General features: G+C 40.5%; 1 long non-coding RNA gene across 1 annotated transcript in view; it reads right to left on the bottom strand.

The window, feature by feature from the left end:
* Positions 1–17,221: 17,221 nt before the first annotated feature.
* Positions 17,222–27,862, bottom strand: part of LOC139359820 (uncharacterized) — a 148,790-nt gene continuing 138,149 nt past the window's right edge. The window contains exon 9 of the long non-coding RNA XR_011616285.1: positions 17,222–17,342. This is a non-coding gene — a long non-coding RNA (uncharacterized lncRNA). The remainder of the gene's footprint in view (positions 17,343–27,862) is intronic.

The following is a 27,862-nucleotide window of genomic DNA, read 5'->3' as shown; positions in this document are numbered from 1 at the left end:
ATAGACCTTTCTCCAAAGAAGATATACAAATGGCCAACAAATATATGAAAAAAGAATGTCTGTTACTGTATTAGTCCATTCTCACACTGCTATAACGAACTACCTAAGACTAGGTAACTTATAATGAAAAGAGGTTTAATCAACTCACAGTTTTGCAGGCTGTACAGGAGGCATGGCTGGGAGGTCTCAGGAAACTTACAATCACGGCAAAAGGCGAAGGGGAAGCAAGCACATCTTCATATCGTGGAGCAGGAGACAGAGAGAGCAAAGGGGAAGTGCTTCCCACTTCCAAACAACCAGATCCGCTGAGAACTCACTCACTATCACGAGAACAGCAAGGAGGAACTGTAAAACTTCTGAGAAACTGTAAAAATTCCTATCAAAATACCAGCAATATTTTTCCACAGAATTAGAAAAAAACAATTCATGTGCAATGATAAATGAATTCAGTAACGCCTCAGGTTACAAAATCGATATACACAAATCAGGGCCAGGCACGGTGGCTCACGCCTATAATCCCAGCACTTTCAGAGGCTGAGGTGAGCGGATCACCTGATCCTGTTTTCCCGTGATCCAATCCCCGTGATCCAATCATCTCCCACCAGGGCCCTCCTCCAACACTGGGAATTAAAATTCGACACAAGATTTGAGTGAGGGCACAAAGCCAAGCCATATCAGTCACTAATCATCAGGGAAATGCAAATTAAAACCGCAATAAGATACCACCTTACCTCAGCCAGAACAACCATTATTAAAAAGTCAAAGAACAATCGATATTGACATGGATGTTGTGAAAAAGGAAACAATTATACACAGCTGGTAGCAATGTAAATTAGTACAACCTCTGTGGAAAACAGTATGGAAATTTCCCAAAGAACTAAAAGTAGATTTACCATTTGATCCAGCAATCCCACCACTGGGTATCCCACCACTGGGTATCCCCCCAAAAAGAAGTCACTATTTAAAAAACACCTGGACTCATACATTTACTGCAGTGCAATCCACAGTTGCAAAGATTTGGAATCAACCTAACTGCCTATTAACCAATTAGTGGATAAAGAAAATGTTAGATATATGTAGTGGAATACTACTCAGCCATTAAAATAAAGAACAAGATAATGTCTTTTGCAGCAACTTGGATGGAACAGAAAGCCATTATTTTAAGTGAAGTAACTCAGGAATGAAAAACCAGATACTGCATGTTCTCACTCATAAACAGTCGCTAAGCTATGGGTACCCAAAGGCACACAGAGTGGTATAATGGACACTGGGGACTCAGAAGGGGGAATGGGGGAAGGGGGTGAGGGATGAAAATGTACCTATTTGGTACGATGTACATGACTTGGGTGACAGGTGCAATGAAATCTTAGACTTCACCACTATACAATTCATTTACGTAAACGAAACCACTTGTATCCCTAAAGCTATGGAAACTAAAAATATTTTTTGAAAAAGAGTAAAAAAATTAAAAATAAATTGGCTAAGTGAAGCCAAGTTGTATTTGAGAACCAGACCCTGTTTGATCCCAACATGATTTTATTTTCTCCAAAAACTTGATCTGTAATGTCAACATCTATTCCTAGCTTCTGCCTTCTCTAGACTTGCTTCTTTGTGGAACTGAGAGCTTACATTTCCATAACTTATGAATCCTAGTTCTTTTTATGTCCTTAATCTCTGGCATAGCAAGTGGAATTGCTGAGCCAGCCATGGTTTCTGGACTCCTCTGTATGAGGCCACAGAGGAAAGAGAAGGACCCATACGCAGCTCAGAACCATCTGGAATAAAGGAAGGAGCTCTGTGCCACAAAGTTGCCCGTGATTAGAAACCCCTCTTTTATAAAAGTTTTTGACTTTGGCTTTTGAAGGTTTCTCCGTCTCCGTTTTGGAATTTCTCTTCAATTTCTTAGTGGAAGTTGATGAGACAATGGATTTACCCAAAGATAAATTTCTGGGAACACAACAATTCTGAAAAGCAAGATAAAAAAAATTCTACAGTTGGATGTTTTTAGTCAGTAAAAATACTTAAAATTGTACACTAGTTATACAATTGTATACTAGTATACTAGTTATACTAGTTTATTGAAAGGTAAGCATAAAACTGAACTGCCCAATATAGTGGTATGTTTCTTTGTGGATAACATGGCTAAATAGGGTACATGGAGTTAAATAGGGTTAACTATTTAATTGTTAATAAACCATATACCTATTTAACTTAACCCTTAATAGGGTTAAGTTAACTTAAGGGTTAACTTAAGGGTTAAGTTAAATAGGGTTCATGAAGAAGGAACAAAAAATGCAGGTGAAAAGCTGCATTTTATTTTAATTTTTAAAAATTAAGTTATTTTTATGGATTTAGGGGTACAGTTCAGTTGCGTTACATGGATATACTGCACAGTGGTGAAGTCTCGCTTTTAGTGTATCCATGATCTGAATAGTGTACATTGTACCCAATAGGTAGCAGATACATTTTAAAATTATTTTGCTAACCCCACAGTTTCTCACCTCTCCTCCTCTCCTCTGCTCTTCCCTCCCCTCCACTCCCCTCCCACTTCTTCTTCTCTTCTCTCAGTTTATTCTGACTCCATGATGAGGAACTAATTGGAGGGGCAAGCAGGGAGACCAATGAAGAGCCTATGAAAGACATTCAGGTGAAAGATGGTGGCAGCTTGGACGGGGGAGGTAGCTGTGGAGTTGAAGAGAAGTGGATGGATTTGAGCCATTTTAAGATTATATCGGGAGCACTTGGTGATGGTTTAGATATGGAAAGAGGGAAGTAAGAGAGAGAAAGGTGTGCCAAAGTCAAACTGCTGTTACCCCTCCCAGAGGCCAAGGTGAGCTTTCACTGCTGGGGACCCAGGGCCTTTGAGGAGTCTCAGGAGCCCCCTGCACTTCCACCTCTATGCTGGCAACTCTGTGGAATCCAGTCCCTGCTGAGGGATCCTCTGTAGCATGGGGCTACCTTGGGAACTACCTTCCATTTCTCCCCTATTTTGAGAATGGTTACCTCATTTCAAGAGGTCAGACAACTAGTTCTGAAAGGCAGAGGGGGAGAAAATTAAGGGAAAGGCAGAAAAGAAAGGAAAAGAGGAAATAATTCAATCAATTATGAAACATACATACACACACATAGGAATTACTTCAGAGAACAACCTGCTTAAAACCTTTTAGTGGCTTCTCATAGGGTGCTTTTCTATCGCCTACAAGACTGTGCATTGGAAACTTAGAATTTGGTAGCTCTTCCAATAATTCCCCAACAGTATTTTGATTGCATATGACACCTATTATGTATCAGACATTTGGATTACATACATAAACATGGTACGACACATCTTCCCTGTAGGAGTTCATAGCCCAATAGTGTGGAGAGATGTGTAAGTGATTAATTTATTCTGGAGAACAAGGCTTGTACATAAAGACTTATAAGATATTAAGATAGCTAAACAGTAGTAGTAGTTAATTCTGCCAATGGCATAGCAGTGGAGAAATCAAGGGGGGTTGTGTAGAGGAGGTGACATCTGAGTGGGTGTTAGAATTTAATAGAAATTTTTGTGTCAACCAATACTGAGGCATAGTATGCCCTTTAAAAAAAAGTGTTCTTTTTATTTTTTTGTTTATTTTTGAGACAGAGTCTCGCTCTGTTGCCCAGGCTGGAGTGCAGTGTCACAATCTCGGCTCATTGCAGGCTTTGCCCCCCGGGTTCACACGCCATTCTCCTGCCTCAGCCTCCCGAGTAGCTGGGACTACAGTTGCCTTGCCACCTCACCTGGCTAATTTTTTGTATTTTTTTTTTTTTTTTTTTTTTTTTAGTAGAGACGGGGTTTCACTGTGTTAGCCAGGATGGTCTCGATCTCCTGACCTCATGATCTGCCTGCCTCGGCCTCCCAAAGTGCTGGGATTACAGGCGTGAGCCACCACGCCCAGCCAAAAAAGTGTTATTTTTTAAAAAAGTTTCACCTCTTGACTCTGAAAAGTATTTAGGGGTTTTCCTGAATGAAATAAAAATGCACAAGTGTGCAAACAGTTGTCCAAAGACGTTCTTTGTGATGTTGTTTATAATGAGAAATTAGAAAAAAATGTAAAGTGTCCATAATAAGGGACAGGAATATGTATACATTACAGTGTGCACATAAATCAAATACCTACATTAAAATAAATATATCTCTATTGTGATGAAAAGGTATACCTGATAAATTTTTGGCTGAAAAATAAGCAAATCAACAACAACAACAACAACAGCAACAAAGCCCAACTAATAGAAAAGCATGAGTGATATGAATGAAGCCTTTATATAATGTTTTGGGCATTGCTTTAATGTTTTATAGTAGTAAGGGTGATGTCTGAGGAGACGATGGCTTTCTCTGAAGTACTGCTGGCTTTCCAAGGGCTCCTGCATTCCTAAAGGTAGAGGATTAATGCCCCTTGCGCATTGGGGAAATTTAAGATAAAAGGATAGCAAATAGATTACAAAAGTGTATGCAATAGAAAACAATTAACTGATTCTGGTCGATTTTCAAGCCTGGAGCGGCCCCAGAAAATACAACCTGGATTGTCTCAGCACTTAATCCCAGATGAAGTCCTTCAAAGTGGAAAATTTCACTGTGATTTATTCATTTTTTCCAAATGTAAATATATAGCAATAATGCAGTTATAAAACTGGCATTGTATTAAACCATAAATTATATTTGACACATAATAATGTTGAATTACTATGGAAGTCCATCAATGTGCAGTGGCATTACCAACAGGTCACTGCTGCTTGCACCAGCCCTGTGACTTGAACTGCAATGAATAAACTTGTGGGGATCTTTGCTGTGAGGGTCAAAATGGAATAAGCTCTATCTGAGAAGAGATACATCAGAGTCAAGCTAAGATGGCGAGGGCCCCAGAACACACTGATTCATTCCTTTGCTTAGTCATTCAATAAATATTTACTGAAGACTTACTTTGCGCAGTGCTAGGCTATGATGGTGGATAAGAGAGACCTGGTGTCTGCCTTCAAGCAGATAACACAAGGATTTAAGAATTTCATGTACAAATTGCTATTTAATTACAGTGAATTCATACCCTGATTTCTTGAAGATTTGGTCTCTTCTCACTGTTTATCAAGGTCAATGGTAAAGTCAGATTTCAAAGGCTAGCCTATATGAAGTGGGGAAATTAATTCCCCAGAGTGGATTGACCTAGGATTCAAGCACTGGAAACTTGTCTACAGAGCCTCACATAGGGTCACGTTAAAGAATCTGAATTGGTCAATAGGTTTAAGGGGTCAAGATGAGAGTAGTTAAGAGATGCCTCTAGACCAAGGACTTTAAACCAGCTCATAACAGCAGGGAAGTCCATGTGTCAACACTTTTGCTTTTTGTAAAGTTGCTGATTCCCTATCGTCAATGTCAACGCCTTGCTTGGCGTAAGCACTCCATAAGTAATAAATAGCTATTGAAAGGATGAATGAACTAAAAGTGCAATAACTTGGAAGTGTGGAGTATTACTATCATGAGAATCACGGTGGGGGCTTAATCTGCATGGTGAGATTACCTGGACGAGTCATTCAGAGCCCTGTTTATGTAAGACTCTCACAGGGCCTCTTGGAGGAAGGGGTACAGAAATTTTGGAGCCAACATCTAGATTTCCTAAATGGCTAATTAACACCGGTCTGGAAAAGAGAAGCAAAGGCCCCCAAACTCCTGGGGATGAGTTCAGTGAAGGGATGAACATTCATCCTGGGGTTGAAGAAGAGTGGAAGAAGTCTGACACGTTTTGTGGTCAGTGAAGAGGCAGAAGGTGCATTTATTGTATTTTATTTTATTTTGAGATGGAGTCTTGCTCTGTCACCCAGGCTGGAGAGCAATGGCGCGATCTCAGCTCACTGCAATCTCTGGCTCCCAGGTTCCAGCTATTCTCCTGCCTCAGCCTCCTAAGTAGCTAGGATTACAGGTGCGTGCCATCACACCTGGCTAATTTTTGTATTTTTAGGAGATGGCGTTTCACCATGTTGGTCAGGCTGGTCTTGAACTTGACCTCGTGATCCACCTGCCTCAGCCTCCCAAAGTGTTGGGATTATAGGCATGAGCCACTGTGCCTGACTGAGGGTGCATTTTTAAGAGTTTTTCCTTCCTAGGGAACACAGTCTATGTTTCTTCTGAGAAAGAAAACTGTGACATAGTAGGACCTAGGCTGCCTTTTGGAGGAGAAAATGCATAGAAGTAATTTGAGACGAGACTTTCTTCCTCTTGGCCATCTCTTTAAAAGTGGAGGATGTTTCCTGCATTAGCTTGCTAAGGATAGTGTGCTCACTTTTAAGTGGGAGCTAAATGATGAGAACACATGGACACGTTGAGGGGAACAACACATATTGGGGCCTATTGGAGAGTGGAGGATGGGAAGAAGGAGAGGATCAGAAAAAATAACTAATGGGTACTAGGCTTAGTACCTGGGTGATAAAATAATCTGTTCAACACAGCACCATGACACAAGTTTACCTATATAACAAACCTGCACATGCACCTCTGAACTTAAAAGTTAAATAAATAAATAAATAAATAAATAAATAAATAAATAAATAAAAACACGTAGTCAGCTAGAGCACACTACAGAGCCATTTCACCATCCTGTGCACCGTGTTTTCACAATCTCCCATCTCATTTCATTCCATGAGTTTGGAAATCTTGTCTCCTTCCCTACATTTCAAACAGCTCCTTGTCATGCCAGCTTATTTTACAAAGAAGAAAATTAAAGCACACCATCTGTAAGAACACAGTTCCACGAAACAAAGAAAATGGTGGTGTTTGTGTTTGAAAAGAAAGTGGAAAACTGAAGTAGCAACTAAGGAACAGTAGCCCCAAAGTCCTTGAGAGAAGTACTGCAGAGGCACGGGTGGACTTGAAGGCTTGGGTGGAAACTGCACATCAACACTGTACAAAGTGCTGGGGAAACAGAACTGGATGAGGCACAGTGGTCCTTGCTCTCTGCTGTGGCTCTGTTATTGAGAGAGGACAGTTCCCTTGACCCCTTTATGGCACTTATGACAGGGATGTGGCTCACTGACTCAGCTGCTGCCACTGCCATGCTCAAACTTCTTCCAGAAATGGAAGCATGCAGGTGAGCAGGTGCCAGGGCCAGGGTGAGTGCTTTTGGGCTCCAGCCCCATGGCAGCATCTAGGGGTGTGTTACAATTAATGCTCTTTTAGCAGTTTCTGTCCCCGCACAGCTAAGTGTTAACCAGCTCAGTGGAAAGTCAGGGTGACAACATTTTACACCCTGCCTTCTTGTTTGGTGTCCAGGAGGAATCAGGTCACACAAATATTTGAAAGGTGACGAATGCAAAGGATTTTATTAAGCAGTAGAAGTGGCTCTCAGCAGAAGGGGAGCTGGAAGGGGGATGGTATGGGAAGAAGGTGATTTCAGGGAAGAAGATCTTTCCCTGAAGCCCAGCCTTCTGCTCTCTGAAGCCACGCTGTCTGAAGTTAAGCCGTGTATCTGTAGTCTCCAATGCTTAGTTGCTCCTTCTTCTGTTGACGTTCGGTCACTTGCTAGTTGAGGTCTGGGGTTTGTAAGGGCACAGGATAGGTGGGTGGGGTGGGCCATAAAAGGCAACATTTGGGAAGGAAAACAAGGGTAACTGTTCAACAGGGATAACTGTTCTCATTCAGGGCTGTGGTTTCCAGGCTTGAGAGTGGCACTTTTGCCAGGGAACCACCTTTTTCTATCCAGTTTTTCCCTGCCTCCTGTCCGCGTTGGTATCATCAGGCTGTGCTCAGAGTGTTGTGGAATGAGAGGTCCCTAGTTCGATATGGTGGGTGGGCTGCAGGAGGAACCTTCCGAAAGAGGTGATGGCCAGGAATGAAGTAATAAGCAGGTGCTCTCTGAAAAGGAGACACTTCAAGCAGGAAGTTCTGATGTTTTTTTCAAGAGAGTTCTCACAGCAGCATCATTCATGATAGCTAAAATGTGGAATCAATCTAAGTGTCCACTGAAAGATGAATGGATTAGCAATATGTTGTTTATCCCTACGATGGAATGTAATTCAGCTTTTAAAAGGAAGGAAATTCTGACACGCTACAACATGGATGAACCTTGAGGTCATTATGCTAAGGGAAATAAGTGACACGTACTGTATGATTCCACTTACACAGGGATACTTAGAATAGTCAAATTCATAGAGGCAGATAGTAGAATGAAGGTTGCCGGGAGCTGGGGGGACTGGGGAAAGGGAAGTTACTGCTTAGTAGATATAGAGTTTCAGTGTTACAAGATGAAAAGAGTTCAGAGTTCTGGAGATCGGCTGCCCAACAATGTGAATGTATTTAATACCACTGAACTGCATCCTTACAAAAGGCTAGGATGGTGCATTTTGTATTATGTGTATTTTAACACAATAAAAATTTGGGAAAAAACATGAAAAAGAAGGAGTAGGTGAGAATCAGTATGGTTTGCGGGAGGAATGGTAAGCAGGTGGTGTTGCTAAGAATAAACTGAGAAGTAGAAAGAAAGAGGTAAGACTGAGGAGAGAACAGAGACCAGGTTTATTCAGTCTGGAGATATTCATTTGGGCCATGCACTGTTCTGAAAAATGGAGATATTGAGCTTAGAATCCAAAGAGACTTGACCCTGGTGTTTAGGTATTTGGGTCTTCTCATTGAGGCAAGAAGGAGCCATTGATGGTTTAAGCAGGAAAGCAGCAAGATCCGATTTGCATTTAAAATTATTCCTCAGGCTGTTGAATGCAAATGAGTTTGGAGGGGGTGGTGTGGAAGAGGGAGGCAGAGTCACCAGTAACGAAAAAAGAGATGAGGGCTTGAACCGGGAGGAAGGTCTCCGCATACCCCTGATTTCCCAAGGTGAGCTGGATCTGGGATGCAGAGCGGTTGAGGGCACTGTGGGTGGAGGGCTGAAGTCCCATCCTTTGGTTCTGCAGGAGCAATAATCAGGTGTGCTGTGGAAAAGGGAAAACATTTATCTGCCCCATCTCCTCGGTGGTGCTTTCTTGCAGCGAAAATTGTGAAGTCGATAAGTGGGAGGTGTGATTGATTTCATCTGGTACTCCCCAAACCGAGGGTGGTCAAGGCAGCTCTGCAGACCACAAGCTGGCTACGGGAGATGAGAACACCAACCCCAATTTGGGAGGCAGGCCATTCCTAATTGAACTGTTGAGGGAATTTTGATAAATGACCTCGCCAAAGCAGTGAAATTAATAAATCATGCTTGAGGCTGAAAGACTGTTTCCTGAGGGACAGCAGCAGTACGCAAATCCTGGTGGTTTGGAAGGGGCTGGAGCAGGAGGCAGAAAATTCACGGTATTTCTGGACTTTGTGGGAGGGCTGGAGGAGCCATAACCCCAGTTAGTGTGGCCACCATTCCGTTCTTTTCAAAAACAGAGTAAAGTTGTATTCCGTGCGGAAGGGCAGAGCACCAAGCTACTTCCTAAAACTGAAGGTTAAAGACATCTTTTTCAGACTTAGCAATGGGTGAATGGGTTCTGATAGAGAAGATGGCAGTCTGCATCATTGCTCAAATCATAAGCTGGAGGGGAAATGAGGAGCAGGGCACTTTGCTGTCTGCAATGGTTTCTTTTTGTTTTAAGGGTTAGCACCATGAAGATCGTTGTCTTTTCAAATATCCTCCCCCCAGATTCCTGGGCTCTGAGTTGGTGCACCCTGTCCCATTGAGTCAAAGCCATTTGCAAAGAAAAATTCAGGTTCATCTTGCCATAGGGCCTTTCATAGCACTCAGGGACCATTTCCAGCCTCACACGCTTACCGTCCGTCTTTGTGTAGAGAATCAAATGAGGTCTCTGGGAAAAGGAAGTGGAATGTAATCCTCCTAAGGCTGGCATCATCACCCCGTTTTGACAAATGAGGAAACTGAGGCCAAGAGAGGTTAGTTAACTTGCCCCATGTGGATTTGAAATGTTGAGTAGGATAGGGGACAGTAGCTTCCGGTACTTTCGAATGGATGTAGGACTTGGAAGGCCAAGAGTCTTCCACAGACCTCTTGCCAATCACTCTGGAGAGAAAACTGTCTCTTTCACAAACAAGTAGGAACATCCTTGCCCATCACTTTTTGGCAAAACCGTCAAAACCAGAGCAGGCCAAGCGTGGTGACTCATGCCTATAATCCTAGCGCTTTAGGAGGCTGAGGCAGGCCAATTACTTAAGGTCAGGAGTTTGAGACCAGCCTGGCCAACATGTCTCCACAAAAAAGACAAAAATTAGCTGGGTGTGGTGACGGACGCCTGTAGTCCCAGCTACTTGGGAGGCTGAGGCATGAGAATTGCTTGAACCCGGGTGGCGGAGGCTTCAGTGAGCCAAGATCGGGCCACTGCATCCCAGCCAGGGACAGAGTGAGAGCAAGACTCTGTCTTGAGAAAAAAAAATCCCAGAGCAAAGCAAACTCTGAAAGCAGTTTTGGGCTTCAAAAAATAATGAGCATTATATTTACTTTAAAAAACTTGATGATTCCAGTTTGAGAACAGAAATCACCTAGGAGTTGGATTAACTGCCCTTCCCATAAGAAAAGAATTTCTGTTTATGCCAAGATGAGAGGGGGGTGGATAGGGGAAGTTGGTGGGGGATACAATGAGGTGATGGAGGGTCTGTTTATTATCACAAATAGAAATGGTGTTAACAGACCTTCCTTGTGTATCTCCCAAGCTTTCCATAAGTTATACCAGTAACTAACACGGGCTGCTGGTAGTGTGTTGACTTCTTATGTTAGCCACAACATTTGTGCAGGATGAGTGCAGAGTACATTACTCTGCTGTTCTTCAAGTTTATGCATGAGAGAAACAGAGAAAAGCACCAAGAAATGAGCTCTGGGACTCTCAGAAATCCGGGGGAGAGAACTTTGGGCCATCATAGGTTATGATGTTGGAAATCCATTCAAATTTCTTCCTTTCCTGAGGGGTTGCTGAAGAGAGACTCTGACAGAGGCTGGAATGTTGAAGTTACAGAAATTACTAAGTTCATTATTATTTTAAAGCATGGCAGGCAGGTGTCATGGTTAATTTTTTGTATCAACTTGACTTGGCTAAGGGATACCCAGATATCTGGTAAAATATTATTTCTGGGCATGGCCAGGAGGTATTTCCAGAAGAGATTAGCATTGGAAGCAGTAGACTGAGTAAAGAAGCTCGTCTTCACCAATGTGATTGGGCTTCATTCAGTCTTTTGAGGGTCTGAATAGATCAAAAAGGTAGAGGAAGGGTGAATTTGCTCTTTCTGTAAGCCGGGACATCCCTCTTCTCCTGCCCTTGGATACTGGACCTCTGGATTCAGATTGAATTATACCGTCAGCTTTCCTGGTTCTCCAGCTGGCAGACAGCATATTCTTGGACTTCTCAACCTCCATAATTGCGTGAGCCAATTCCTGTAATCAATCTCCTCTTCCATATATCCTACTGATTGTGTTTTTCCTGGAGAACTGTGATTAAAACAAGTGACAAATTATGTATAATGAAGGTTCTAATAGTTAGAAAGAATGAATAAGACTTACTACTTGATAGCAGAACAGGATGACTATAGTCAATAATAACTGTAATGACTTTAAAAGTGTAATTGGATTATTTGTCATACAAAGGATCAATATTTGAGGGGGTGGATGTGGATACCCCATTCTCCACAATGTGCTTATTTCACATTGCGTGTCTGTACCAAAACATCTCATGTATACCATAAATATAGACACCTACTATGTACAAAAATTAAAATTTAAAAATCAGTGAGGAGTCTTAACCCTTCTGGAAGTAAAGGTCAGAAGAGGCTTTCTGATGACTGGACTGTTAGCCAAAATGAAGTGAATGAGTAAGAATTAGGTGAGGGGAAACAGGGCTGGGGAGAGGTGATACATGCAAAAGAAGCCCAGATGTAGTGTGCAGAGGAGAAATGGTCATTCTAGGAACTTTGAACACAAACACAGAAACATATAGCTTGCCTTTCAGCCCACATTCAACTCCTTCCATTCTACAAATCAGGTTCCATGTAAGGACAGATACACTGGTGTTCAAGATAGAGGAGGATGTCTTCCATCAATTAGCTCCTCCACGCTTAAGGGTAACAAGATGTAAGATAATTTAGTGTAATTGTGAAGGCTAAAGCCAGTGTGTGTGTGTGTGTGTGTGCGCGCGCACGCATGTGTATTAAGCCTATAAGTATATTTTCATGACTTACACTTTCAGAATTATCTATAGCCTTGGAAAGGAATAAATATAGTACATGAACAGTATATTGTCATATTTAAGACCTAGTGAGTATTTTGGTTCCAATTTCTTTTGCTTGGGTAGGAATATTTAATTCTCAAATGGGCACTGGGATGAAACAATAACTTGTTGGTTACATCTATGTAACAGCTCACAAAGCATTCTCTTGTAAGATGTTCCTGACAGTCTAGTGAGGTAAGTAGTTCATTAATGCACACGTTCATTCACTTACTCATTTGACAAGTACTCTTTGAGTGCTTACTACATGCCAGGCATATTTTTAAGTTCTGATATTAGGGTACATATAACACAAAGGTCCTTGTCCTTGTGGAACTAAAATTCTAGGTGGGGCAGACAATGAAAACAAGCAAGTAAATGAGGTAACTCAACAGGTAACAATGTTGATGGTATGAGGTGATTGCTGGCCAGTGGAGAAGTAGACGATTGCAGGGAGGCAGTGAGGGCCTCCCTGAGGAGGTAAAATTTGAGCTTCCTGGGAATACAAAGGAAATAAATCATGAACTATGGTCCTAAGTGAGTAGCAGAGAGGACATGCAGTCTGCCTGTGTGACCTGGATGGGTCTATGTGTGGATATTCTGGGAGAGGACATGGCTTAGAGCAACTCACATGTCGACTAGAAGAGTAGACTCTGGTCTTGGAAAATTCCACTCATTAGGTTCTTTTTTTGGTCTGCATAAAATGAAGGTCATATAATTTTCAAAAAATTGTTTTCTTTTTTCAGCATTTACATTAAGGCATTAAAAGGTCATATGATTTTATTATATGTTTTAAATAAAACATCTGATTGAACAAGGGTTGGAGTGGACAGGTGCTTTAATTTATTAGAATTCTAGAGTGTCTTGTATTTACTGTGTGTCTGTGTGCTAAGCACCTCTTTTTATTCAGTTTTATATAATCTTTCCAACAGTCCTTTGAGCCACATCCATATCCCCACCGTGCAAATAAGGAACTGAGCAGGAGTCATTGAGTTACAGGGATGATGACTATCAGAGTCAAAGTTTGACCAGTCCCCAAGCTCTCAACCTTTCCAGCATTTCTATGTTTATTTTTGTTTAATTTTATTTTACTGTGATAAGAACACTTAACAGGAGATCTACTCTTTTAGATTTTTAAGTATTCCTTTTAAGTATTAAGGTTTATAGATAGAACGTTGTTCAACAGATTTTTAGAGCTTTTTCCTCTGGCTTGACTGAATCTTTGTGCCTGTTGATTAATAATCCCCCATTTATTCCTCTTTTCAGCCTTTTAACTACCATTTCACTCTTGATTCTATGAATTGTACTATTTTAGATAACTCATATAAGTGAAATCATGAAACCTTTGTCGTTCTGTCACTGGCTACTTCACTCAGTGATAATATCTTCCAGGTTTGTCCATGTTGTCACATATGGCAGGATTTCCTTTTTCAAGGCTGCATAATATTCTGTTATAAGTATACATTACATTTTATCTATCCATTCATCCCTCAATGGGCACTTAGACTGTTTCTTCAACTTAGCTACAGTGAATAGTGCCGCAATGAATACGAGAGGTTTGATTTCACTTCTTTTGGAGAAATACCCAGAAGTGGAATGGCTGGATCCCATGACAGTCCTGCTTTTAATTTTTTAAGGAAGCTTTATGCTGTTTTCCATAGCAGTTGTACCATTTTGAATTCAACCAACAGTGTCCAAGAACTCCAACTTCTCTATATTATCGCCAACACTTAACTTTTTGTTTATAATAGTCATCCTGATAGGTGTAAAGTTTCTCACTGTGGATTTGATGTGCATTTTCCTAACAATTAGTCACATTGAACCTCCGTTTGTATATCTGCTGGCTATTTGTATGTCTGTCTTCTTTGGATAAATGTCTATTCAAGTCCTTAATTCTAAAATCTGATTACTCATTTTTTTTTTCCTATTGAGTTGTAGGAGGTTCTTTTACATTCTTTAGATTAACCCTTTATGAAACATATAGTTTGCAATTTAAAAAAATTTGTAGGTTGTCTTTTTATCTTGTTTATTTTGTGTTTCTCAACATTTTATTTGGTGACCACTTGTACAAATCCCCTGGATTGCTAGTAAAAATGCAGAATAACACACACTACAGTAGATTTATTCATTAAGGATGTCTAACAGCAAACTACATTTCTAGTAAACTCCTCGGAAGATTCTTGTACACATAAATGTTTAATAATTACTGCACGACACTTTCTTATCTGTTGCGGTATCTTTTACCCAGCATTCCAACTCTGTGCTTATATCTCTAGGAAGTGGAAGAATTCCTTAGGTTTTTCAGTTATTGTTTATCTTCCTCTAACTCTAGAAAATGGAAAACAGGAACATATTTTCTTTTTTTCTACACTGGAGGTTTATTAATAATATAATATTAGTGGCTCTATTACACAATGTCTGAAAAACCTCTAAATATTCATTGTGTGTGGTGCTACAGGAAATCTATAAATCACTGAAAATACTATAACTTGAAGGTAAATTTCAAAAGAATAGAAAGTTCTTTAGGACTGGTTTGAAGCAAAATTGTTTCACACTGTGAACTCTGTTGCTTAAGCAGACAAAAGAGTGGGATCCCAACTAAGAGTGACTTCAAAATTTATTTGAGGAGTCTCTTTTCAGTTCTGCCTCTCTTCCTATCTTTCCCTCTTTGAGTAGTCTTATCTCAATCCCTTAGTTTGGTCTATCTTTTCTTCTGTTTCTTGGTATCTGTTATGGAATAAATTTTGTTCTCCAAAATTCATATGCTGAAGTTCTAACCTTCAGTACCCCAGAATGTGACTGTATTTGGAGACAGGGTTTTTAGAGTTAATGAAATTAAAATGAGGTCACTGGGATGGGCTGTAATCGAGTACTGAGGTAGTACTATAGGGTCTGGACACAGAGAACCTAAGGCCAATTGACATTGACTTCCTAGAACTAAATAAAAAAGAAAACCCCAACTTTCCATGCCCAAGTAAGGAAGGGACAGAGGCTACTCCCTTTGCACCACCCACCTCTACCTTCTGCATTGCAGATGAGAAATGGAAAGTACCTCTGATTGGTCCCCTCCTGCAACGAATCACTGGTCACAGGCCTAGTCTTCACTTGCATAGAGGTGTAACTTTGTAACTTCACTTCTGCCTCTGATTGGTTGCCTTTTACTACTTCATTTGTGGGCCACCTCTTCATTTACGTAGGGTATAAAGCAAGTAACCAATGGGAAACCTCTAGCAGGTATTTAAACCCCAGAAAATTCTGTAACCGCTGCTCGCTCAAGCCTGCTCCCATTCTGTAGAGTGTACTTTCGTTTCAAAAAATCTGTCCTTTCATTGCTTTGTTTGTGAGTTTTGTCCAATTCTTTGTTCAAAATGCCAAGAACCTGAATGACTTGAAGTCAAGACCCTCCATGGGTAATATATAACTGATATCCTGATGAGGAGAAAATTTGGACACAGACATATACAAGGGGAAGAACATGTGAGACACAAGGAGAATATGGCTATTTACAAACCAAGGAGACAGGCTTCAGAAGAAACCAACCCTGCCAACACCTTCTAGCTTCCAGAACTATGAGGGAATGAATTTCTGTTGTTTAAGCCACCCAGTCTGTGAATCTTTATTATGGCAGACCTAGAAAATGAATTCAGTGTTTAACTTTTTCTCTGTGTCTCTGCGGTTCTCAGTTTCTCTCTGTATCCCTCTGGGTATCTCTGTGCATTTTTCTGACTCTGTAACTTTGTTTTTCTCTCTGTGTCTGTCCCTTTCTTTGTCTATATCTGTCATATATTATCTTTCTATCTCCATTTTTCCTCATCTCTGTCTCTCTCTTTATCATTTTAGTCTCTTTTTCTTATCATTCTCTTGCTTCCTTGGATAAAACTTGATAACCTACATAAAATATTTACAACAGTGCCTCTAATTTCTATTATATAAAAATTATTCAAGAAAGCTAATTCCCCTCTTCTTTTTCTCTCCTTTTTTTCTGTACTTCTTCACTGTTTCCCTTCCTTTCTCTTTCACTCACTCCCTAACTGAACATAAAATAAAACTGGAATTTATTTTTCAGGATTTATTGTCTCTACCGAATAAAGTTTTATGGCCCCCAATCCTAATTTTAAAGCAACTCACTTGACTGTTTTACATTCCTTAAAGGGGGAGAGAAGGAGAGACTAAATTGAATTGCCTTTTGTAAGTGACCTATCTTAGATTTTTGTTTATTTCTTTCTTTTGGGTAAAAATGTTTAGATCAGTTGACCTTCAACTTTACAAGGTCTAGAATCACCCAGGGGGCTGGTTAAAAATGCACATTTTTGCTCTCCCACCCCAAGTTTTGAATCAGTGCATCTATGTCAAGACTGGGAATTATATAATTTTAAAGATTTTCAGGTAATTCTGATGCAGGGAAATCTTCCAACATGCCCTGAGAATCACAGTCTTGTAGGAAATAAAAACGGACTTCTTCTGTGAGCCCTGCCTAACCTTTGTTCATTCTAAAAAAAAAAAAAAAAAAGAATAAAACCAAGCTTCGTTTCCAGAAGAAGTTTTAAAATACTCTCTCTGAGCATCACAGTTGTGGTGGTGGGGGTCCTCCTCCCCCTTTTTTCCTGAAGCCTCTAATAGGCTGAGCAGGGAGCTGACATTCATTTTCAAACAATTTAGGTAGGTGGGAAGGAAGAGCAGGACTTGCAAAATTAACAGTCATAGATTTACTTCGTTGGCACCTGTTTTGATTATTGAATTAAGAAAGTTCTGGCAGCTACAACGGGCTCTGCCAGATGTTGAAGAGCACATTTCAGGGAGAATGTAAAAGGATGTCAGAAGATGTAAGGATCATTCATTTAAAGAATAAACTGTCCGGATCATGTTCTGTTTAGGCTGTCAGAACTGATGGCGAGTGTAATGAAACCTCAAGAACAAAGGGTGAGCAGACATTGATAAAGCTCAAACACATCGTGAAATATAAAAATCTGCTGATTTTTAAGTCAACACCCCTGAGTGTCAGCTTATCAGTTTGTGGAAACCACCGCATGCGAAGAGGAGCCCATCTTTCCCGCAGTTTGGTGCAGATTCATCCATTGCTTTCACGGAGGCGGTGAAAAATGTTCTCGGGGGACTTATCTGTCAGCATCAGGACGAAGAGACGGCCACAGCCCCTGAGAGAGTGATGGGAAGAAAGGCAGGCACTGTGTTAGTGATGGAACCACTCAACGTCGATCTGGAATAACTGGACATCTGCTAAGCCTGTGCACCTGTTACAAATACACACGCGTGCGGATACACAAACAGAAACACTACACGCATACACATGAATACACACACGTATAAACCATGCTCATACATGCACCAACATACATGCACATGAATATATACCACGTGCCCACACATTCCTCCACTGGACATGGCAAACGAAATCACACATTTGCACACACAGCCACATTCATGAACGATACCAGATACAGCATTGATCAAACACCTTTCCCAGTACTGGCCCAGCCTGCTGATGATATGTGGAAGGCTGGCATTGTCCAATGTGGGTTTCATGCAGGGGAGAGTCAATGGGCACATCTTCCTGCAGAATTCCAGAGAAACAGTCCGTTTTAAAAATTTGCCTTGCTGATATAGAGTGTTGCGTCAACATCCATTTATTGGATTCATCAGGACAAACACAAGCATGACTCCACTCTGTTTGCCATGTCCTGCCAGGTGAATTCTCATGCCTGCCTGGCATGCATATGTTGCGGTGTGAAGACCAGGATGCCTGTCTAGGAAACTTAGTGAGGACTTAGCAAGGCTTGAGGGGCTGAAAGTCCCCAACCTCTTCTATACGTCATGACAATCATGCTGGGTCTTCATGTTCATGGAGGAGAATTGGTGGTTTGCTGAGGCTATGCAGGACTCCAGAATAACTTCAATACATCTTCTGAAAGCATGAGTAATTGTATAGAAATTTAATAGTTTAAAAGATCATTTTACATCTAATCGAACTGTTTAACCTGCTGTTTCTAATATGCAGCAGAATGTGAAATGTATGTGCATTTTTGAAGGGAAAAGAATAGTGACCTGAATACTGACAGGGCCTTGTGGTTTCTGTTGTTGTTGTTACTTTGTTTGTTTGTTTTTAAGGAGCAGGTCTTTGACAGCTACTTAACTTTTATGCTGTTAATTTTTTTTTCCCTTCTAGGGCAATTTTGGTCATTTATAATTTTAAAGCAAATGCTTTGATATATTTAAAATGTGTTTATGTATAGTTATTCGCAGTATTCTCTTATTATTGTTTCCCTTTTCATGCATGTAGGGTTTCTTTTTTGTTTTTCATGATTACTTTTGTAATCTCTCCCTCTATTCCTGAGTCAGAGTCCAAATACTTGCCTAGCCTGTGGCCTTTCTAGAAAACCAACATTTTTACTTTTTTGATCAAACAATTTTTGTATTTTCAATTTTATTAATTTTTAATTTAAAACATTTTATGTTTATATTTCCTAAAAGATTTCTTCTTTGCTTCTTTTCCTAGCTTCCTGAATTAGAAATTTTTCCATCTATTTTCAATCTTCTTTGTTATAGAAATAAATTCATTTATGTTTATATATTTTCTCTTTAATGATTTGATTCAATTCCATGGATTTTCATGTGCCTTTCTTTAATCCAATCATGATTTTAAAAGTTTTCTTTTTTTCTAAAAAATTAAGTAAATGAGTTTCTTTTGTCTTATTTTGGATTCTTGTTTTTAGTTTTTCATTTAGATTTCCCTTTTAAACTTGTGGTTTCTTTTTATGCTTGATCAGTCTTGCTAGAGCATTATCCATTTTTATTATCTCTTTCCAAAGCTAATTTTGGGTTGTGTTGTTTTCTTTTTTTAATGCTTTCTATTTCATTGATTGTTTAATTTTTTTTCTTTTTAGAAAAATTTCTTCTGCTTCTTTTGTATTTAATTTCCTCTCCATTTTCTGGCTTCTTGATGTAGAAGTGTAGGCCATTGATTTTCTGCCTTTCTTCTACTGTGCTGAAAGAAAGCCTGCTATGGTTGACCCAGCACTCCCTCCAGAAGTGATCCTGTATGACTCTTGCCCTCAGCTGATTCTTTGCAGGTGGAGGTGAGAGCCAGTCTCCCGCCTCTGGCCCTGGCTTGGCAGCCTTAACCCACTTTGCCTTCTGGGCTAGAAAGATCATCAGAGAGTCTCTGGATGGCCCATTGTAAGCATTTGTTTTGTGTTACCACATTTCGTCTTTACAAATCCACATGAGAGCCTATTATTGTCATTTTCTTTTTTTAGGTTTAGAAAAGGAACAGTGATACTAAGTTATTTGTCTTGGTTCCACAGCATAGCTGAGATTCAGAGTCAGCCCTGCTTGGTTCCAAAGCCCAGTGCAAATTGCTACATGCCTTTGCTTCATCTGTTAATAGTAACCATTCACTGAGACCACCAAGTGCTACACTAGGCTGGGTGAATTATAGCTATTACATCATGTAGTCCACATAGTAGTCTATGAGATACTTACTATTTATAGCCATTTAAACGTAGACAAATGGAGCTAAGAAGTTGAGGTGTCTTTGCCATACTGTAATAAACCTAGGATTCAATTCTTTTTAAAACTCCATATCCCATTATCTGGACCACTACTTAAGATTTTCTGCTCTACACACAAAGCAGACGTCTTTGATGTTAAGGCCTTGTGAATTCATTGAGTGACTCATCTTCTTTAAAGAGCTTCTTTAAAGGCAGAAAGAGATGAAATTCCACATCTCATAGTGTGGAGAGCTTGCACTTTACATAAATGCAAAGAACTTAATTTAAACTTGGTGCCCTAGGTCTGGGAGTCTTAAGAAGTCCATATCTCTCTTATCATAGAACATGTTCAACCTCAGAGGGTTTAAGTGACTTACCCAGTTTCATCAGCTAGTAAGTGGCAGAGCTGGAATTTGAACCCAGGTTCATCTGACTCCCACGCAATAAAGATAGAAAACCTAATAATCAAAGAATACCAAGGAACTCATTTTCCCCTCACACAGGAGACTGCTGGGGCATCTATGAGACACAGCGATTCGTTTGTAATGTTCTAAGAGTACTGACCACACATTCTCGGGAGAGAAAGGAGAGATGACAAGGGTAGTTGACCATCATTATTGTTTCCTAAAGGAATTTATGCCATCATTGCGTCAGAGCAAATCAAATGTGGAGGAAAAGTGAAGTCATCTAGTTTAGCTGCTTCTTTATACATGTAGGTAAAGAAACTGAGGCTTCAGACAGAGACCCTCCTCTCTTGGGAGAATCCGATGTGGAGGCTAATAATGTTAAAAATCATGGGCCGGGCGCTGTGGCTCACGCCTGTAAACCCAGCACTTTGGGAGGCCGAGGGGACGGATCACGAGGTCAGGAGATCCAGACCATCCTGGCTAACACAGTGAAACCCCTTCTCTACTAAAAATACAAAGAATTAGCCAGGCGTGGTGGTAGGCATGTGTAGTCCCAGCTACTTGGGAGGCTGAGGCAGGAGAATGGCGTGAACCCGGGAGGCGGAGCTTGCAGTGAGCCGAGATCACCCCACTGCGCTCCAGCCTGGGGGACAGAGCGAAACTGTGATCTCAAAAAAAAAAAAAAAAAAGAAAAAGAAAAAAAAACAACATGGTGGTCCCTTCCATTCAAGTGAACGCTCCTGAAACCAGCTTTGCAAAATTATAACTGGGACAGTGAAAGGGATCTAACTTAATCAACTCCATCTTGCTTCTAACCTCTGAGCTGTCTTGTTCTTTCCAGGGCGTAGGCTGAACTAACTTTGGGAGAAACTCAGTTGGTAGTTTAAAACAAAGATGATAACAGCCCTTTCCCAAAGCTGCCCTCCTTCTTGCCTAGGGACTAGATTGCCTCTGTAGGACTAACATTAGCCACTAGATTAGAAATTATGGTTTGGGAGTCATGCAGCTGGAGGCTACAAGATTCTGACCCTCCCTAAACTGCTCCTAAGATCAGTGCTTGAGATATTTTGCAGAGCCTGCACTTGATGGATCAGCTGGCACCACCCAGATGGATTAACTGGCTCATCTGATCTTGTGGACCCCACCCAGGAACAGAATCAGTGCAAAAAGACAGCTTTGACTTCCTGTGACTTCACCCCTAAACAATCAGCAGTCAGTGGTTCACTGGCTTCCCCTCACCCACCAAGTTGTCCTTAAACACTCTGATCCCTGAATGCTCAGGGAGACAGATTTGAGTAATAATAAAACTCTGGTCTCCCACACAGGCTTTAAAGACATGAAGCTGGAGACTGCATCCCTAACTCTTGTCCAGTGTTCTCTCCAAAGCTGTAATAAAACTCTAGCTAGGAGCTTGAGACCAGCCTGGGCAACATAGTGAGAGACCCCAACCCTACCAAAAACTTTTTTAATTTGCCAGGCGTGGTGGCGGTACGTACCTGTAGTCCCAGCTACTGGGGAGGCTGAGGTGGGAGGATTGCTTGTGCCCAGGGGTTTGAGGCTCTAGTGAGCTATGATCATGCCACTGCACTCTAACCTGGGTGACAGAACCAGACCCCATCTCCATAAAATAAGTAAATAACATTAGAAGGCCCTAGGTTAGTTTTGTATACAATCAAAGTTGTATACAAAAAAAAAGTTTGGGAAACACTTCTAGCCTTTTTGTTTAGTATTAGAGATATTGGTGTAATTAGACAGTTCAATTTGTTCCCTTAACTACTCATCAAATTTGTATTATTTCATTAAAAATATAATGGGACAAAAAAGAATTACTCTTTCTGTGTTGCAGTTCTCTTGATGAATCAGCTCTGTCTAGGCAGCGGGTAAGGTGAACCCATTAGGAGGTTACACACTTAGATGCATATGTGCGTATTCTGTTTCTCACAAGAACCCTGTGGAGTGAATGTGACTGACATCATTACCTTTAGTTTATGATGCAGGCACTAAGACCCTGAGAAAAGAAATGGCAAGCTCCTGTCCTCATAAACAGTGGTGTCTGGGCTCGAACCCAGGACTTCTAAATCCACATTCATGAAGACTTCGGAACAGAGCCCAATTTATTGAATGGAGGCAGGGGAAGGAGAGAGTTTCATTACAAAGATCTCCAAAACCTTGACGAGGAGCAAACTAGACTAGTTCAACCCCAACCTACCCTGTTCCTGGATTGTTTTCCACTTGAGAAAAAGTAGGCGAGACCATAGAACATCCTCCCAGCTGTTTATGTCTTCCGGTAACTTTTTCTAACCTTTTCCCCATCTGCTTTTGCAGTGGGAAAAATCATTTTCTCCCTGTGATGGGTCCTCAATATCCCCCTTCCCACCTCCTTGATACTGTACTTCAAGATACTATACTAAATTACAGTGATTCATTATTCCTATTAAAACAAACAATATCCTCAAATTACCCGGCACACTAAACAATTGTGAACAGTAAATTCCAACATAAAACACGGGCACATATTGGGTAAATGTTATTTTCCTGAACAAGAAAAGCTTTCGGCAAAGTGCTTAACTTGAATACAACAAAAGGCAATTTAATTTAGTAATACAGCTGGGTGAAAAATGGAGACCTTGGGTTTAATAAGAAGGGGGAAAAGACACACATATATCATCCAAAAGGATAATTATGAGAAACTATTTTGTATGATCCAGTGAAATCAAAGCTTCTAATGCTTTCTTACCCCTGTCAAAATAGGGAGATTTAAGGCCCTAAAAATGGGAATTTTGCAGACTTCACTGCCAAGAAAAAATGATTTGTTTTTTGATAAATTACTATTGGGCTTTATTCTTGGGGAAAAAATACACTTACATTGAAATAAATGCCAAGGAACGGGTAGAGAATTTATATTATTCGTTCACATCCGTCACTGGATTGGTGGAAAGACAGCAGCCCCATTTAAAACATATCCTGACTTGTTGAATGCATGCCACAGAAGCAGTATGAAAATCTGTAGTGAATGGGGGCAGGTGTGGATCCCTGTGAGGCTGCACAAATCTGACAACGTATCGCTCTTATTTTTCTTCCTTGGGACACAAATTTTCTATCCTTTCTGGATCCCACAATTCAAGAAGCATCCTCAAATATGGACACGAGTCTTTTACCGATTCTTTTATTTCCATGAGGCTTTGTAAATATCCTAGGCAAATTTGCCTTTCATCACAGAAGGGGAGTAGCCACAGGAAAGAAAAACTTTGGCAACCACAAAGCCACCAGTTTGTTTGTTAGCTGTATTGGGCCAGGCAATGACTGTGGAAACATGACTCTTTATCATCGCCATCAAGGGTTTGCAGACCAGGAAAATGATAACAGCTTTGGAGAGAACACTGGACAAGAGTTAGGGATCCAGTCTCCAGCTTCACGTCTTTAAAGCCTGTGTAATCTTTGGCAAAATGGGTAAGAACCCTGGGCCTCACTTTCCTCATCTGTGAAATGGTTTCTGTGGACCAGCAACATTTTCCTTCCAATTATTTCTGCAAAATACTTCATTTCAGGCAAACTTTTATATACAATTGCGTTATACAGGACAAATCAAAGAGGAGCTTCTCTAGTGAAAACAGAGTGCTGCTTCTAGTTTAGTTTTGGGGGCCCTCAATTCACTCGATAGAACTCTAGGGCCTCAGGGAACATACTTTGGAAATTACTAAACCGAGTTCTTTGTAAGATTCCTTCCAGTTTGAATACCCATGGTGTTGTGGCTCACCTGCTCCTAAAACAATTAACCGAGGCTATGAGAATACTCTGCCAGCCTTGCCTGGTGCCCTTTGCCTCCATGATAGTGGTGTGTAGCTCCTCCTGATAAATGCCAGGTTCCAAAGGCATAATGGCTGGATCTCAACAGGTACATGCCCCTGCTGGGCTAAGACAGAAAATTGAAAAGGACAATAGAGTGCTGGGAACAGTGTCAAAAGCTCAGATGAGAGTTATCATCCAAATATTTATCTCCAGAAATTTGGAATGAAAAGAAGCATGCAGCACTTGCTAAGGGACTATCGATTAGTGTTTATGAATCCCATATTCCAGAAAGGCCTATAGGGTCGGTCCTTTTCCAAATGAAACAATGCAAAAACATAATATCTGCATCATCCAATACCTGGGTATGACTGATATGACTCATCTGCTACAAAAATAAAAGAACTAAGTAAATTCTTTGCAGAAAGAACTTTCTGGCTAATTAAATTTTGTTTTTTGGTCTTTCTTGGTGCTATAAAAAAGAAGGGTAACTTTATTTCTAAGTTGAAAATCATTCTAAAATGCCTGCATTCATTTTCCATCTGAGTGACACCAACTTGAAGTGCTCCATCTGTTTTTTTTTTTGTAATTTACAAAGTACTTTCCATTTCACAAAGCACTTTATAGTTTATAAGCACAGTTTACAATATACCTTATTATATTAGTTTAAAAGATGCTGTCCTCTTTCCAAAGTACTTAACAGTTTACACAGCCTTTTATGGCTTATCCATTTCTTTGAATAAGCCACTTTATCATCTTAAAAGTATTTAACATTTTATAACACCCTCTTATTATTACAAAGAGCTTTGTAGCATACCAAATGCCTTGCAATGTGTAAAATAGTTCCAAGTCCATAACCATATTTAGTTAGGTTTGAGTGACATAACGCATCTTTCTTTGATGATTATAAGGATCATAATAGAAGTCAAATTTGTGACTGGCCTTTACTAAGCACAGGCTGAGTGTCCTATAGATGCTTGTTGGTGCCTGGTTGATTAAAATCATTATTTCTTTAAAATTATCTAACTAATGAAGGACTAAAAGTTTGGTTTTCATCAGTGGCTCTTCATGGGGGACAATTTTATCCTTCAGGGACACTTGGCAATATATGGAGACATATTTGGTTGTCACAACTAGGGGAGAGGGTGCCACTGGCATCTAGGGGGTACAAGTCAGGGATGCAATTGAACATCTTACAATGCATATCACAGCACCGCCCCCTGCCCCAACAAAGATGTATCTAGCCCATAATGCCAATAGTGACAAGATTGAGAAGCTCTGGTTTTGATAAAAGTGAAACTATCTTGTTAATTTCACGCCTTTTATCTATTGTATTAGAAGAATGCTTTGAGCTGCAAGTAACAGAAAATGACCTCAAACTGGCTTACATATTATATACATTTATCATCTCACTTAACTGGAAATCAAAAGAAAGGCCAGAATACAGGGCCGGTTGATGAAGACACTGACCGGTGGCATGGACACTCCTGATTCTCTTCCTCTCCACTTTGCTCAGCCTTCACTCATCCCAAAGCTGGTTCATAGCCACAGAAGGTTGTCAGCAGCAATCTGTACAACCCACCCTTGTTCCTGTCCAAAGCAGGGAAGCTGGCTTGTCTTTCCCAGAATCTCAGAAAGAGACTGTGTGTGTGAATAAACACCCACATCGTAAGGTGATTTGCTTAATTAAAGGATGTATGCAAAATACCAAGGACAGAGCCTTTTATAGAACTGATGCTCATTACATGTTCTCTCTTTACCTCCATCCTTTGTTTGACACTAACTTTTGGCTGATGACTAGGGCTTCTGAAGGAAGAAAAACATAATAAAATCACCTGTTGGTCCCCCAGGAAAAAACTCCTGTGAAACAGCTGGTAGATTTATGCATAGAAATTCACACTGTTTCCCAGCCTGGAATTCTGAACTGTAAATCCTTCCCTCAACATATTACATATGCACACATACACACACTCTACCTCTTGCAAATGAAAAGTCATATATATCTTGCCAAAGCATTTCTGACAAGCAGCTCCAGCATTCGGAGCCTTAGGCAAGCTTTGTGTCTCCCATAGTGATGTATAACTGGCCAGGGAGGTTGCAGAGCCCAGTATTCATGACTAATCAACACCTCTTCAGATATTCTGTGCAAAGCTCCCTTTCCCTTGTCTGCAAAACCTCATCAGCAGGAGGTACTTTATTTAGGAACGAATGGCTGAGTTCAGTACCCTGTATGAAAGGCGAAAAATAATTTTTATTTTATTTTAGAATCCTCATAATCCAACCATATGCTCTCAGTTTCTTATTTAATTGGTTCCGTGTTTGCTTTGGGGATAAAGCTAAGTTCTAGGGATCAGTCATCAGGCCGTCTCTGCAATACTTTTATGATGTGGAATGGGGGCTATTGGACATTCATCTTCAAAAACCTTTAATGATTCCCACCCAATTACATGTAGAAAAACTTAAACCCCTTAGCCTGACTTTCACAGTATGACACCAAGCATTGCACTCCCCATTATTGTTACTATTTCCTATAAATATCATCTACTATATTCAGACTGATCTCGTAGTTATTTTTCAGGTAAGTTTGGTTTTATTGTGTTTCTGAACTGCAGAACCTGGAATACAGCAGGCATTAAAAAACAACAGACTTGGGTCCAAATTGTGATTCTACCACATACAGGACATATGACTATGGAAAAAAATGCTTATTGGGTGAGCCTCAGTTTACTCATTTGGAAAATGATGATAATATCACCTTGAGGGATACAGGTAAGGGTTAAATAAGATACTTTTTCAATACACTTAGCTCAGTGCCTGTCTTGTAGAAGGCGTCTAATAAGGTTCTTATTTTCCCTTTGCTTTCCTACCTGCCCATATTGATGTCTCTTACACATTTATACTTCTGCAGTATTTTAGGGACTGTGCACTTTATTTCTCCCATCAATCTCTCCAAGTCCATCATATATCCAAACTCTACATTCTCCTAGTTGATTGAGAATTTTAATTTATACTATTTTATGGAGTTAATTATGTGATATTTTTCCCTTCAGTAGATTATAAGTTGCCCAGTAGAGCTATGATTGGTTGCCTTGCTCACCTCTCTTTTCCTCATACCTAGAACAGTTTTTGATACACAGTAAGTGGTAGATAAATATTGAATGAATGAATGATTGGACAATTAAGATGGATTGAGTAGTTCATAGTACCCTGCACTGTGCTGGGTTCTTTATTCCTGTCATCTCACAGCAACCTCGTACCCTACACAATATTATCATCATCCCTATTTCCTAATTAAGAAATTGGTGCATAGGGAGGTAAAGTAGCCTGAGGAGGTTACACATCTAGGAACAGCAGAGTCAGGACTGGGACTCAGTCATTTGACTCCAAGCCCCAACTCTTCACCATTAGGGTGACACCTTCACTGCAAAGACGGCGGACAGTGGAAGGTGACCATGCATTCAGGACTTAGGTAATTTGTGTATTTTTAATTTTTAATTTTTATTTTTTTGAGACAGAGTCTTGCTCTGTCACCCAGGCTTGAGTGCAGTGGTACAATCTCGGTTCATTGCAACCCCTCTGCCTCCTAGGTTCAAGTGATTCTCCTGCCTCAACCTCCTGAGTAGCTGGGATTACAGGCACCTGCCACCATGCCCAGCTAATTTTTGTGTTTTTTGTAGAGACAGGGTTTCACCATGTTGGCCAGGCTGGTCCCAAACTCCTGACCTCAGGTGATCCACCCCTCTCCGCCTCCCAAAGTGCTGGGATTACAGGCATGAGCCACTGCTCCTGGCTTAATTTGCCTATTGTATGACCTTGTTTAAATCAGTGGGAGCTGTCCAAGTGGATTCAGAAAACATGAATCCCTTTGACTGTTTTCAGTAGATTTTCCAGTCATGACATCCTCTGATCTTCACATGAGACTTTGCTCTGTTGATGAAACAACGGGACACAGCAGGGGTAAGCGATTTGCTCAAG

The sequence above is a fragment of the Macaca nemestrina genome, chromosome 18, assembly GCF_043159975.1.
Source record: "Macaca nemestrina isolate mMacNem1 chromosome 18, mMacNem.hap1, whole genome shotgun sequence".
In the NCBI taxonomy this organism is placed as follows: Eukaryota; Metazoa; Chordata; class Mammalia; order Primates; family Cercopithecidae; genus Macaca; species Macaca nemestrina.
Note: the sequence above shows the minus strand (reverse complement) of the source record. Positions and strands in the feature narration are given on the sequence as shown.